The sequence below is a fragment of the Pristis pectinata genome, chromosome 41, assembly GCF_009764475.1.
Source record: "Pristis pectinata isolate sPriPec2 chromosome 41, sPriPec2.1.pri, whole genome shotgun sequence".
In the NCBI taxonomy this organism is placed as follows: domain Eukaryota; kingdom Metazoa; phylum Chordata; class Chondrichthyes; order Rhinopristiformes; family Pristidae; genus Pristis; species Pristis pectinata.
In genome coordinates this window covers 279,853-295,093 of record NC_067444.1, presented here as the reverse complement: position 1 = coordinate 295,093, position 15,241 = coordinate 279,853, and the positions used below count along the sequence as shown (strand labels likewise).

The 15,241-nt window shown below is 48.0% G+C and overlaps 2 long non-coding RNA genes across 3 annotated transcripts in view; one reads left to right on the top strand and one right to left on the bottom strand.

Annotated features, from left to right (window-relative positions):
* The window catches only part of LOC127566461 (uncharacterized), a 43,615-nt gene that overhangs the window by 2,661 nt on the left and 25,713 nt on the right, over positions 1-15,241 (bottom strand). The gene's annotated exons all lie outside the window — the stretch shown is intronic.
* Positions 2,785-15,226, top strand: LOC127566458 (uncharacterized). Of its 2 annotated transcripts, XR_007955729.1 has the most exons (7): positions 2,785-2,890; positions 6,691-6,768; positions 8,777-8,982; positions 10,116-11,677; positions 12,765-12,932; positions 13,091-13,347; positions 13,753-15,226. It is a non-coding gene; the product is annotated as an uncharacterized LOC127566458 (long non-coding RNA). The 2 variants fall into 2 exon arrangements; XR_007955728.1 differs by having other exon boundaries at positions 13,091-15,226.

The following is a 15,241-nucleotide window of genomic DNA, read 5'->3' as shown; positions in this document are numbered from 1 at the left end:
TAACAACTGATAAACATCATATTGTATTAGAGGCGATTGTCCATCCTAAGGAAACTATTTCTTGTACCATCTGCAAACTTTTTAACCATTTTGCTGCATTATTTCCAAATCATTAACATATAACAACAAAGAACGAGTTCCCAGCAACGGGCACCACAGAAACCACCCTCCTCCGCCACCTTCTACCTCCTTCCACCAAGTTGAGAGCCTCAGATTCCAAGGTGTAAATATCACCAATAGCCTGTCCTGGTTCAACCACGAAGATGTCACGGCCAAGAAAGTTTACCAGCTCCTCAACTTCCTCAGAAGGCGAAAGAAATTCAGCATGTCTCCGTTGACCCTCACCATTTTTTTTACAGTTGCACCACAGACAGCATCCTATCTCGATGCATCACGGCACGGGATAGCACAATCTCTGCCCGTGACTGAAAAAAAAGCTGTAGAGAGTTGTGGACACAGCTCAGCACATCACGGAAATCATCCTCGCCTCCATGGGCTCTGCCTGTACTTCTCATTGTCTCGGTAAAGCAGCGAACATAATGAAGGAACCAGACCACCCCGGACATTCTCTCTTCGCCCTCCGCCCATCGGGCAGAAGATACAAAAGCTTGAAAACATATACCACCAGGCTCAAGGATAGATTGTATTCCGCTGTTACAAGATTCTTCAACGGACCCCTTGTACGATAACATGGACTCTTGCCTTTCCAAACTACATCGTCATGACCCTTGCGCCTTATTGTCTACCTGCAATGTACTTTGGCTGTTACTGTAACTGTAACACAATAGTCTGCATTCTGTTGTTGCTTTTCCCTTTTACTACCGCAGAGGACTTATGTTTCGAAATGATCTGTGTGCATGGCTTGCAAGTACCAGTTTTTTTGCTGTATCTCGTTACATGTGGCAATGTGGCAAATCCCAAGTTAATGTTGGATCAAATGGGGGGGGCGCAGAGAGGGGGAGCTAAGAGAGCGAAGGGGAGAAGAGAGGGAGGGAGGGGAAGAGAAAGGGAAGAGAAGAGGGGAATTTGGAGAAGGGGAAGGGGTAAAGAGAGAGGGGTAGAACGGTAAGAGGTAGAGAGATGAGGAAATACGGGAGAGGGCAGAACAGGGGAGCGAGGAGCAGTCGGAATAAGGGGAGTAGGAGAGAGTAAGGAGCGAAGAGAGGAGAGGGGCAGAGAAGAAGAGGGTGAGAGAAGGGGAAGAGTGTGGAAAGGGAGGACAAGGAGAAGAGGGGGAGGGGAGGAGGAGGGAGAGGGGAGGAGGGGAAGATGGGAAAGGGGGAAGAGGGGAAGAGAGTGAGGGAAGGTAAGAGAGTGGGGAGAGGGAAAGAGAGAAGTGGGATGGAGGGGGAAAGGGGAAGCGATTGGGAGGTGAGGAGAAGGGGAAGCGGGGTAGAGGGTGAACGGGAAGGGTTCGAACATCGGATCTGGGAGCCTCATCCCCGATCCCCACAGGTTGAGCGGATGTCACGTTTTCTTCTCAAATCAATCAGAGATCAGCGAGCAAGTGAGGAATTGACAACGTGGGGGGAGGGTGTTAGTGTGAAGAAGGTTAGAGAGAGGTAGAACGAGGGACGAGAGGGGCGGGGAGGCAGGGAGGGGTGAAGAGGGAGAGTTATCCTTGTGACCTTCTGCAATCTCACTGTGGCGCAGGAGAAGCGTTGGGACTTGCACAGCAAATTACGCTGCTCTGGCACTGCCAGAGACTACTTTGTTCTGGTCTGGCTCAATGTTCAACACGGTAGGAAAAAAAGTTCTCATTTAGTTCAGTGAACGTTGGCCGTCACCCTTCACATAGTCGTTTTGGGTGCGGGCAGTTTATAAACAACACTTCCATGACGCTAGCAACATGGTCGAGGTTGAAGGATTTCACGTGAGAGTGAGAGTACAAAAAAGTTAAGACTGAGAGTGAGTGAGAGAGAGAGAGACATACACAGAGTGTCTCTTTGTTTGTGTGTACTTGGTGTGGAGGGAGGGGTTGTGAGAGAGAGAGGAGAGAAAGATAGAGAGAAAAATCTCACAAAGTGGACACTCATTGTTGAGTATTATCTTTTGTTTGTTTTTGGAGAAATATAACTTCTACTGATTAGATTTGAAGAGACAGAGTTTCCTTGTTTGAAGCCAAAAAGGCGCAGCTAAAAGTTAAACTCCATCCTTCCCACCCGTCACTTTGTACTGGATATCTCCACTGAGGAAAATTGTTTGCTTGTGTCTATTTTAGCATTAGAAAGGTAACGGTTATTAACACTGTCCAGTTAACCATTCATTTCATGAGTTTGACCTGTCTGCCCAACCCTGCGCTTTAACTGAGCACATTGCAGCGGTAGAGCGGTAAAGCGGAGAGGAGTAGAGGTGGGAAGGGAGCATCACTGTGATCTGACGGGGGTGCAGTCTCAGTCTCTCTCTCTCTCTCTTTCTCACTCACGCACACACACACACACACACACACACACACAAACAAACAAACAAGCACTGTTCAACAGTAGCCAAGAGGGCTGAGGGATGTGAAGCTATGAAGCAAATTATGCCCCGGGTGGAAAGGCAGCAACGTATTTGTCCGTTTTAAAAAACTTCGCCGCAAAAGAGTTTTTGAACAGACGTTTTAAGCGTACTTATTCACAGTTGAAGACGTGGCAATTTATCGACCCGATTTGATTTGTTTTCACCAGATAGGTGTCTCCCTGTCCTGAGGTAGTTGAGTAATGCTTATGCTGAAACTCGTCCTGCACCTGGCAGCACCCTTCATACATAGGAGGGGCTCAGAACCTCCCAGAATAAGGAGCGGAACAAATTGACAGCATGCGAGTTAATCAAAGAACAACCACGAAGGGAAAAGGATACAACTTACTAGTCTAACAAAAATAACATCAGAGACGTCCTGCGGCTTCAGGTAAGGTTTTCTAACCTCATTAGATCCATTTCCCTGTTTTACTCGTTGACCCATTCCCTCACTCCCCACTCGACCCTCACCTGGCTATCTGACCCGTTTGCCAGAGCCACCGATCCAGCCAGTTGTGAGAGTGGGCTGGAAACGGAACCCTAAACGCCTTTTCTCCCTTCTAGGACTTCACTACTCAGCCCGCTCCGTGCCCCCCTTCCCCCGCCCCATTCCGTCTCTCACCATCACGGTTTAAGATCGTTCATGCGACACGGATCAGCATCCTGAACCCTGAGGTTTTAACCCATTCTAATTCGGAAACACTTTCGTTGATGCGGGAATTTGAACTCCCAACTGACTCGCTTTGTGACCCGGTTCCTGGCGACCCGATGGGGTTTTATCCAATTGTAACATGCAGTGAACAGTGTAGTGTCCGGATTGTTTGTTTCAATATAATTGGTCATCTTCAGCAGAAAGACCTCTTCCTGCTCTGAGGAATGTGTCTCTGTTGGAATCCGTCCTGTGGACAGGCAACGACTTGCATACAGGCACTGAGCTCTGAGTCTCACAGAACAACAACTTGCAGGTGACAAATCGGTCACATGCAAAGGAATCAAGGCAGTTGATTGGTTGTAATGAAATAAGCAAAAGAAAATGTACGTGCAATGGGGAAAGATTAATCGTGGTATCCGTCAGTTTTTCCACTGACAATGAACCCAGGGATTCGTGCCAGATTCGTTTGAAAACCAAATGCGAGGTGTTTAACTTTGGTTGGACAAATGTGAGAGGAAAGAACCCATTGAACTCCAGAACCCTCAGGAGCATTGATGTACTGAGGGATCTTGATGGTGCAAGTCAACAGCTCCCTGAACGTGGCCAAAGCAAGTGGGCAGGATGGTAAAGAAAGCGTACGGCATGTTTCCCTTCATTGGTCGGGGTGCTGAATATCAATGTCGCGAAGTCACGTTGCAGCTGAATGAAATTTTCTTTAGGCCGCATTTGGAGTATTGCTTGCAGTTCTGGTTGCCGCACTACAGGAAGGACGTGGAGGTTTTGGACAGGGTGCAGAAGTTCACCAAGATGTTGCATGGTTTGGAGAATATTAGTTATGAGAAGAGGCTTGATAAACTTTGGTTTTCTATGGATCTTCTGAACTGAGAGGCCCCTCAGTTACCCTCATATACAATGTCATTCTATGACCCAGTTATCTGCACTTTGCCCTGCACGGCCTTCACTGTCACCCGACAATTAAGTATCCCCACACCCCCGTCCCCTGTTAGACATTCACTGCACCTAATTAGTCTCGCACCCGGTCTAACGACAAGCCTTTAACTGTCTCGTTTCTCCCACATCCCGCTGCCTCAGACGTGCCTGATTTGCAAACGGAAGACGTGGCCGTTCAACCACCTGCACATCACGTGTCCAGTGTTGTGCACCCGTGCATGTGGCACCACCATTGGCCGTCTGCTTTTATTTACTTCTATACGTTGCTCTGCTGCAAACAGGAGTTTTGTTTTACCGCAGGTAGCGACTTAACAGACATGGGGAACTTTTACCGGAAACTTCAGCGGCCTCGCAGTTCATCAGCAAGAAGAAATGAGCAGACGGCGGCAGACAGCCCTCCTGATGTGCCTCCTAGTCCAGAAGATACGGAAAACCGAGAACAGCCAAGCCTTTCTGGAGACACCGGTCAGTAGACGGACATTCCTCTCAAAGTCAACATTGTGGGACATAGAACAGTACAACACATGAACAGGCCCTTCGACCTCCGATGGCAGTGATATCAATGATATCAATTGGCCGCAATACCAATATAAACTACACGTCTGCCTACGTAAGCCACTACACGTGGCTTATATCCCCCAATTCTACGCCTGTTCGTGTGTCTGTCCAAGTACCGCTGAAACGTTGCTACAGTATCTGTTTCCACCACCTCTCCGGCACCTACTTCTTTCAGTGTGTTACGAGTCAGGTTGCTATTTGGTGAATGTCACTTTAAGGCACCTGTACAGTCGAGTAGTAGTGTGTGTGGTGTCATCAAGATAGCAAGACTGTATCAATGCCAATACTAATACCATACAACGTGCTGGCGGTTTTGCTTGGTGAGTCGAAGTGAGTCGGAGAAAAAGAGAGAGAGAGAGAGATAGAGAGAGAGAAAGAGAGAGAGAGAGAGAGAGAGAGAGAGAGAGAGAGAGAGAGAGAGAGAGAGAGAGAGAGAGAAAGAGACTGACTGCTAGTCTCCATAATAATGGAAGAAGAACAATATGTGTCTGTCAGTACAATCCATGAATGGATATTTGGAGAAAACAAGTGGAGCCCACTTTGTCGTTAACCTCTACTGGGAAACAGGTACTTGTGTGGACGGCCACGTATCGAATGCCTTCGGGGTGGCAGATACTTCGGAACAAAGCAATGGAGATCATTGGAGATTGAGGTGTCGTGGAACATCTGGATTTCGTAAATTCTCTCTACATATTCTCTTCAGTCAACGCTGGTTTTGCAAAAGCCTTCGTTCACGTTTGTACAGTATCTGTTTCCACCACTTCCCCGGCGCCTACCTATTTCTGTGAAAGAGACAACTTGCTACGTAAATCTCATTTTAACATCCTCCCTCTCACCTTAAAAGTCTGCCCTCAAGTATTTGATAATTGCATACTGGGAAATTGATTCTGACCATCTATGCTGCCTAGTCCGCTCATAGTCTTTTATACTTCTATCTGGTCGACCCTGACAAAACAATCCAAGCTGGTCCAACCTCTGCTTATAGCTAAGACACTCCAATCCAGGAAACGTTACTGGCTGTGTCTGCTCTTGCAGTAAATCTCTGTCCAATTGTGCACCTGCTGACAATGACGTAAAGTGAATCTTTGCAAATGTAAAAGTCTTCTCTCTGAACTCTGCTGGCGCTGCTGGTAAATGGGAATGGGGGTGCTATCAATTCGATATCCGTGCACGGCACCTGAAGAGTGGATGCCAGACTGCCAGGCAGGGCGCTGGGAAATGTAGTTGCCTCGCTGGGATGGTACGGCTGCAGGACAGAGCCGGTGTGAGAATCAGGTCCGATACTGCGGCAGTGAGGATGGCTGATTTGGGGGAGGCAAATGTGGGAAGTAGGTGTGCGTGGGCGCGGCTGCGGGTCAGGAAGTGTAACGGAGTCAATGAGTGACTCGGGGGCCTAAATGGTTCAGTGTAGGCACGATAAGCAACTGACCAACTCCTGCTCCTACTTCTCGTCTCACTGCTTGCGCTCTCAACTGCAGGCACCTTACAGTCACCTACCCGGTTTTGGATCCTCAGCCATCATTAACAGGTTTTACATTTGCCGCGATCTCGCAATCCTCTGCTCCCTTCATCTCCTCCCCAATGCTTCCTCCTGGAGCACGAGCCCCTCACAATGAACTGTCCTGAAGGGGGCGCTGCGCTGAAGGTATGGACTGATTATTGACCTCGGGGTGAGAAGTCTGAGGGAAGATCGGAGCTTTAACGCAGTGGGGTGAAAACAGAATTAGGGTAGGCTAAAATACAAGATGGACATTTATCTTCCTGGATGTCCCTTGCGAAATGCTGATCGAGCAGCTAATCTCTTGGGCAGGGTACCCTTGTTCACCCCTTTGATACCGAGCCCTCCCGTTGACCCTGATGTTAATTGTGAATCCGGGTTTCAGAGAGTTGGACAGTTTGTGGAATAGAAAGTGCCGCGCTGGAGAGAGTGTTATGTGGATATTGGGAGGTGCGGGAGTTTCTGCAGTTTATCACGGCATTTTTCTCTTGTCAATTATTGACTAATTTTCCTCTTTTCTTATGAATTACAGAGCAACAACATTTGGGACCGATTGTCCCCATCGCAGCAGAAGAATCCGACATGGCGGCAGATCCAGTGAAGAGCACAGGTTTGACATAAAGTTCTTTATATGATAAATGTTGTCTTCAAAACAGATCCTGATCTGAGGTTTGTAAAAGCACAGGGAGTAGTGAAGACGCTGAGGAGAGAGAGTTGATATCTACAGTGGCAGCTCTTGTCACGAATGGAGGGGATGAAGGAATGGACTGATGCACCCCCCCCCTTATTGGGGAGTCTAATGGGCATAACTACAGTGTCTGAGCAGCGGTATTTCCCGAGCAAAAGAGTGAGCCGGCGACCTGGAGGCCACGAAAAGTGGAGTGGTGGAGTCACAGTAATATGAGACCGATAGTAATGCAGTTTCCATTGTCAGGGGAATTAACGGATGTGGGGATACTGCTGGAAAATGACTCTGGAGTAGAAGATCAGGAATGGCTTGCTGATTGGCGGAACTGGGGCGTAAAGCAGTACAGCCTCCGAATGATCCTGGTTCTGATGTTCACATTCCTTTCATCTAATATGCTTGAGAAATGTCACTGGTCCCAGAGAAAAAGTGCTTGACGCTTAAACAGAGTTAAAAAGACTGGAGGAAGAACTCGGTCTGAATTATCTTAGCCGTCACGTAATAAATTTGCCAGCCTGAGGCAAAAGGGCGCAACTGCCGATATTGGGAGGGTGTATTTTCAACTAACACACGGAACATAGGGGGCACTGTAAAGACCAACCTTTATTGGTCATTAGTTGTTACACTGGATGACCCGACGGGCCAGTCCACGGGGCAGCTCAGAGCCAACTACATTAACTGGACTGAAGTCACTTGTAGACCAGACTGGGTGAGTGCAGCAGGTTTCCTTGGGGCCAGTTATAATCTCGCCTTGTTATACAGAATATTCCCGTTGTTTCGCAACCACAGTGAGGGATCTTATGGAAACTGACAAAATTGCATTTGCTTTTTATACCAGATTCATGCCGTCACATTTACTGTTATTTCTTGCAAGGCAGTGGCCGTCTCCGTCGTTGTAAGCAAATTATTGAACTGGGTTATTCCAGGTCAGATTAGTGATCTTTCAGTGAGATGAAATATAGTCCAGGAGAGATCGGAATAGGTTTCATTGGAGACATGTAGTAACGGGCGCAGATGATGCTCATTTGTAAAGTGCTGACTACATTGACCAATGAAATACAACATCCGAGGCATAGGTAGGTTTTCAGATTTATGTTGGCTCACAGTACCTCTGGCATTTACACAGAACATGGATCTGGAGCAGCAGGAGGCTTCTTGGTGCCTGGAGCCTGTTCCACCTTGTTATATGGTTGTGACTGATCTATATGGTAACCTAAGCTCCGCTTTAACGTCTACTCCTTTTGCACGCTGTTTCTCTTTTAATAGGTCCACCACCTGAGTTTGGGATAAGGATCCTCCTCCTTTAGCGCTTTGCCTCTTCCATCCATCACCTCCCAGATTCTCAGATCATTCCTATTCACCTCCCACCCCACCCATGGACTCAGCTATCATCTGCCAGCTTGTGCTCCTCCCGCGGCCTTTTTTATTCTGGCTTCTTCCATCTTCCTTCTTCCTTTCCAGTCCCGGCGAAGGGTCTCGACCTGAGTTCCTCCAGCATTTTGTGTGTGTTGCTCCAGATTCCAGCATCTGCAGAATCTCTTGTATCAGGGTAACAGTTACGACTGAAATGTTTAAAGGCGGTTTCGACAAGCAGGTGAACAGGCAGGGAATGGGGGTGAGGTGGTATGGATAATGTGCAGGCTGATGTACAGTTTAAATTGGCATCATGGTCAGCACGGGGGCCGTGGTCAGCACGGGTAAGCGATTATGTTCTATGTATTATTAACTATTTGACTCTGGTTTAATCATTTTCAAATATTCTGCTTCCTCACCCTTTACGGTTTCAGCACTAGATGGTACTTGTCCTCCTATAGGAGAGCGATTTTGTCTTGCTTTCTCTGTTGTCTTCAGCAGCTCCGAGCTCGGAGATCACGGACCTCCTGGCGAATTGGGACGATTTCAATTTGTTCAGTTGACAAAATTTGAATTTCAGAATAATGAACTGGTTGGAAGCACACTGGGATCTGTGGAATCACTTTCATTGACTGAGTTGCGACTGACCCAGGTTGACTGCGCGGTGCTGTCTCATGTCATGTGGCTCTGCGAGACAATAAAAGACCCTGACCTGCAGGGCTGCCATATTCGCTGTGAAGGATTGCAGCGTCTGGCACCCGGGCTGCACAAATGTCAGCAATTGAGGTAACTATTCCTTTGTCTCTCACTTCAATTTTTAAATGTCTACTGTGCTGTGTTTTGTGAAATGGAAAAACAGGGGAGGGCAGCGTCAAAAGCAGAAAAGCAGATCCCAATGATACGGACAAATACCCAGAGGAAAAGCAGTAATTCTGCAAATGGCCTATAATGCCTCCTTGTGAAGTACGTTGGACAGTTTATCAGCTCAGTAATAACGGCTATTGGTTTAATTGTGATCAATCACGTTTATATTTGTGGTTTTCACTGCCTGTGACACATCCACTTAAGGCTCCTCCTCACGGTTACTGGCACACAAGCCGACACAAGCTCCAGCAAGTCCATGTGTTGGAGCATCCCACCTTATTCCCGGGAAGGAGTATTGAGTGACAGTCAGCAGACCGTCAGTGTCAGCGGGAAAGGGAACAAAAACACTACACATTTGGTAACCAAGGACAGAGCACAACTGCAGGCAGGCGAGCTCAGCTTCCCCTCCAATGACATAACCTTCACACCTTTCAATCATGCCCCCGACCCGTCTCACAGTGGACAGCGCTTGCCCCGCTGAGACTGATGGTTGTGGACTCGGGCCCAACGCTTACGATCTAGGCCGAAGGTCAGTGATAAATAGGAGCTGAAATCTGGCAGTACGTGTCTTCAATCTACCGGGTAAAGAGGTTAATCCCGGGAGAATATACACACTAGCAAACGAGTAAACCGGAGCAGTAAACCCGGGTATTCACTTAAATCCGACCCAAGTGTGTTGTCCCGCTCCTGTGCGGAACCTCCGAGCCCTCCTCCGTCAAACCAACCCCAGTCATTAATTTCATGACTTTTCACCTCGAGAGAATTGATGTCAGATCCGGGGTCTGATTCCGTTTGTTTCTCACTCTGCTTGTGTTCATACTGGGGAAAAATGAACTGGGAGATGCAGGAGCGAAACTGCTCTCTGAGGCTCTGATTAAACCGTAATGTAAACTACAGGCACTGATGTCAGTACCAGGGTGTGAGAGATGATCATGGAAATAATTAGGTGTCAGATATTACACAATAATATGATCAGTTGCTGTGCTGCTGATAAGTACTGGAGATTCCCGCTGACGTCTCTCGATTTCTTTACCCTCACTCGCTCTCATCTCCAGGTTGAACAATAACGGTCTAACCGTTTCTTGTGCCGAGGATCTCGCCTTCGCTCTCAGTTCAAATCGCTCACTGACGGAGCTGGAGCTGGGTGGTAATGAACTGGGAGATTCGGGAATGAAGCTGCTGTCTGTAGCTCTGAGCAAACCGGATCGTAAAATAGAGAAACTCCAGTGAGTACCGGACTGTGAGAGGATCAGGTAGATTTTCCGCTCCGTCACCCTCCAATTATTGGTGCAGCCGTGCAGCCCAAGTAATCCGCCCTCGCCCTGGGCTCCATTGGCTTCGGTCACCTTCCTTCAATGGTCCAGAACGTTTTTAACGCAGGCCGTTCGGTGCAGACGATTAACGGTTCGAGGAGTAGGCCTGAGTTGGAATGGGTTCTTCCAATGGGCCTGTAAGCATAGGGAGATTGGAGACATCTTTATCCATTTCCAGTTTAGTACGTGACCACAGTGGGGAACGACTGAACAGTTGGGAGGATGAGGTGTCCCCAGGAGAAATGTGTAAAGAAACACAGACTTGGGTAGAACTGGTCAGGGAAAGATTGTTGGTGGAATGTTTCAATCGATGTTGGATGGATTTTATCATTTTTTCTATACCTTTTCATTTTACAAACTTTGAATTAAAAGTGGTTGGATGTTATCGCTGTTCTCGAAGATATTGGGAAGCTTTCATATAAATTAAAGGATATTCTGCAAGGAAACGATTTTCCAGTGCAGCAGTTTTCCGAGACACCAGTGCGTCAGTGTGGCGATTGGGGCTTGGGAGATCGAGTTAACACAGCGGATGAAGGAACCACCTCTCAGGTTGCCTCCATTGGCACGGAACGTCTGCCCAGTCTGAGGGCTAAGTCGCGCTGCGGTGTAACAGGCTTTCAAAAGAATACAGTCTGCGATGAACAGAAGCAAAGCACATTTGCGACGGGTTTTTATGGCGGGACAGCACAAACGCAGAGGGTCCCAGAAATACTTCAGGTTGTGCCGCCTCGTTGTCCTTTAGCAAGGCAGCGCATTCCTGTGGAAATGAGTGAGAATAACGTGAATCTCTAATGTTTGCTTTCACGGCTTCTCTCTTTCTCTATCTATCTATCCCTATCTCTCTCAGTCTCTCTCTCCTCCACTAACCACTCTCTATCTCCCCTTTCACACTCTTCACTCTCCTTTCCAAATATTCCCCTGCTTGACCCACTCTCCCCCGTTCTCTCACCCTCCTCACTCTTTTCCCTCTATCCCCTTTCCTCCCTTCTTTTCTCTGCCCCTCTCTCCTCTCTGCCTTCTCTCTCTCTCATTCTTCTCACTCTCCCACTATCCCCTCTCTCTGAACCCCCCCCTCTCTCTCTCTCTCCATCTTTCTCTCTGTCTGTCCATCCATCACTTCCTCTCGTCCTCAGTCTACGGTAGGTAAATCTCACCGCTTCCTGTACCGAGGATCTCGCCTCTGTTCTCACTACAAGCTCTTCATTGACAGAGCTCGACCTGGGTTCCAATAAACTGGATGATTCCAGCGTGAAATCGGTGTGTGCGGCTCTGAGGAACGTGGACTGTAAATTACAGAATCTACAGTAAGTTAATTGGGGGAGACTATTTTTTACCAATCACGGGTGGGGGCGTGAACTAATATCAATCAATAGGATGGGTAATAGTTGATCCACATCATTCAGCGTTTGTTATCACGTAATAAACACTGACAGGCGACGACCTTCCATTGGAAAAGATCTGCCGTTAACTCTTCCACTGATTTCATTTTGTCTCTCTCATCCTCAGTCTCTGTGTTGCCGGTCTCACAGCTTCTTGCGCCGAGGAACTCGCTTCCACACTCAGTGTAAACTCTTCACTGACGGACTTGTCGTTAGGTTTTGATTAACTGGCAGATTCAGGAGTGAAACTGCTGTCTGTCCCTCTGAGGAACTCGGAGTGTAAAATACAGAAACTAGAATAAGTACCAGACTGTGAGCGATTATGTTTACAGTCAGTGGGTGTCTGACTCTCGACACTAAGAACTTCCGCCGACAGCAACCGCTGACTCGTGCTTGTTCACACATCCCGAGGCCCTGTGCTCGTCCGTGTTTCAACAAGGCAGCGCAGATTTCCTCTGATTCCCCAGCTCACGGGCTGGGAATTCTGCTCGTGGATCCGGCACAGGTCCAGCGGACCCTGTGGCGTCAGTGGTGGGTAGGGGGCGGCTGCTGGGAGAACCGTCAGTGGAACTGGGCACTGGAGTTCATTCAGCACAACTGTGTGCTTCACCGTTTCCAAGTGTATGGGTGACATTTTACACAGGAAGTTCAAGGTTTGAATATTATTTTAGTTTGTATTATTTCCTGAATGGTTCTTCAAAGTTTGGATACCCGGACGTTGTCAACATTCAGTCTGAGTGACAGCTTTGTCAGCGGTGATCTTGGGCCGGGACCTCACCACGTGCTAATCCCTTCTCTCAGCGCACCCCGACACCGACGGTCAGTCGCCGCCCACAGCCCAACCGCTGGGAGCAACCTACGTGGAAAAATGCGCCCAAGCCCACGCCAGAAGAAATAGCGCGATGCCTCTGAACTCAGGGTCAGTGGGAGATCTGGCCCATCACTTATGTCGGTGTGATTAACAAACTCCGGCTACCCCCTGACAACTGTGATTTCTCTCCTTCACCCCCAGATTATGGGCTGTCGATCTCACAGATTCTTGCACAGAGGATCTTGTCTCCGCTCTCACTACAAACCGATCACTGACGGAGCTGGACCTGAGATCAAACTCCCTCACAGACCGATCTGTCCCCGCTCTCCTCCACCTCATACTGACCCACGGAAGTCTGGAGCGGATCAGGTGACAAGTTGCATGCCTACTTAATGCAACAAAATATTAGGGGATTCACTTGATTTTATGCATGATAATTGTCTGCAAGTATTCACATATTAATCATGGTCTCCTGCTTTGAACCGATTATGCAATGTGCTTAACTGATGATATTTTATATGTTTCAGGATGCAACGAAACCATTTCAGTTCAGAAGGAAGAATCAGCTGGAGGCAGTGCAGGAACCTGTCCCTGGACTGAGGGTGACTCTATGAAACAGCTCAATGCAGAAACTCAACAAGCTTAGTTTCCAAATTCTGCTGTCCGATGTCTCTCTGTTCCCTTTACACGGCTGGGCTCTGACTTGCTTGAGTTATTGAGAGAGGATGGATAGGGTGGGACTATTTCCATGAAGTATTGGAGGCTGAGGCGTGACTTTCCAGAGGTATATAAAATCATTACGGGAGTAAATAATGGGGATTGCCACAGTAATTTCCCCCGTAAACGGGAATCGAAAACGAGAGGGCATGGATTTACAGTGAGAGGGGAAAATTAAAAGGGAACTGCGGGTCATTTTTTTCCCACAAAGAGCGGTGGAAGGAACGGCCTGAGGAAGCTGTAGAGACGGGGACAACTACAATATTTAAAATGTTACTGGGACAGGTCCATTGATCTGAAAGAATTAGGCGGATATGGGCCGAATGCAAGTAAACCGGTCTCAGCGCGAGCCAGGCGGAGGGTTTGTGACGTCAGTAGAGAGGGCGGGGCGGGCCAGTGACCATCGGTGGACAGTCCGAGAGTGAATGAGGCCCTCCGATCTGAACCCGTAATTCTGCTCCTCTCTCTGCAGCTGCTCCCGGCCTGCTGAGTGTTCCCAGCACTTCACTTGTATTGATCAAGAATGTGGGTCTCCCCAATGAGTGAGAGAGTGCGAGGTGCAATCCCGACCTCATCCCTGACAAATCAATCACAAACAAATTAAGATATAAATATTTAATTATTTTTGTCCTCTGCGGGGCGACCGCTGCCTTATCACCCTCTTAGTCTCTCTGTGCAACGCCCTCCCCTTATTATCCGTGTTTCCGATCATTCCTATCGGCGAAACAGGTCTACAGAGGATGGCAGCTCCCTGGCACTACACTCAGCTCTGGAGCATCTGGACAATAAAGTCACATACGGTAGGCTATTGTTTATTTGCTACAGCTCTGCCTTCAATACAATAATTCGAATCAAGCTTGTCACCAAACTCCGAGACCGAGGACTCAACACCTCCCTCTGCAACTGGATCCTTGACTTTCTAACGAACAGTCTGCAATCAGTGAGGATAGGAAGCAATACCTCCGGCACGATTATTCTCGACACTGGTGCCCCAAAAGGCTGCGTCCTCAGCCCTCTACTCCCTATACACTCACGACGTTGTCGCTAGATTCTGTTCTAACTCCATCTACAAGTTTGCAGATGATACCACCGTTGTAGGCCGTATCTCAAATGGCGATGATTCGGAGTACAGGAAGGAGATAAGAGCTTAGTAGAATGGTGTCATGACAACAACCTCAATGTCAACAAAACTAAAGAGCTGGTCATTTACTTCATGAAAGGGGGCGGTGTACATGCACCTGTCTACATCAATCATGCTGAGGTCGAAAGGGTTGAGAGCTTCAAGGTCTTGGGAGTGAACTTTGACAACAGCCTGTCCTGGTCAAATCACGTAGAATCCACGACCAAGAAAGCTCACCAGCGCCTCTACTTCCTCAGGAGGCTAAAGAAATTTGGTTTGTCCCCTTTGACTCTCACCAACTTTTACCGATGCACCATAGAAAGCATCCTATCTGTATGTATCACGGCTTGGTATGGCAACTGCTCTGCCCAAGACTACAAGAAGCTGCAGAGAGTTGTGGACACAGCCCAGCGCATCACGGACAACAGCCTCCCCTCCTTGGACTCTGTCTTTACTTCTCATTGTCTTGGTAAAGCAGCCAGCATAATCAAAGACACCACCCACCTGGGACATTCTCTCTTCTTACCTCTTCCATCGGGTGGAAGATACTGGAGCCTCAGGGCATTACCACCAGGTTCAAGGACAGCTTCTACCCCACTGTGATAAGACTATTGAACGGTTCCGTTATACAGTGAGATGGACTATGACCTCACGATCTACTTTGTTGTGATCTTGCACCTTATTGCACTGCACTTTCTCTGTAGCTGCGAATCTTTACTCTGTACTTTTATTGTTTTTACCTGTACTATATCAATGCACTCTGTACTAACTCAATGTAACTGCACTGCGTAATGAATTGACCTGTACGATCGGTTTGCAAGACAAGTTTTTCACTGTACCT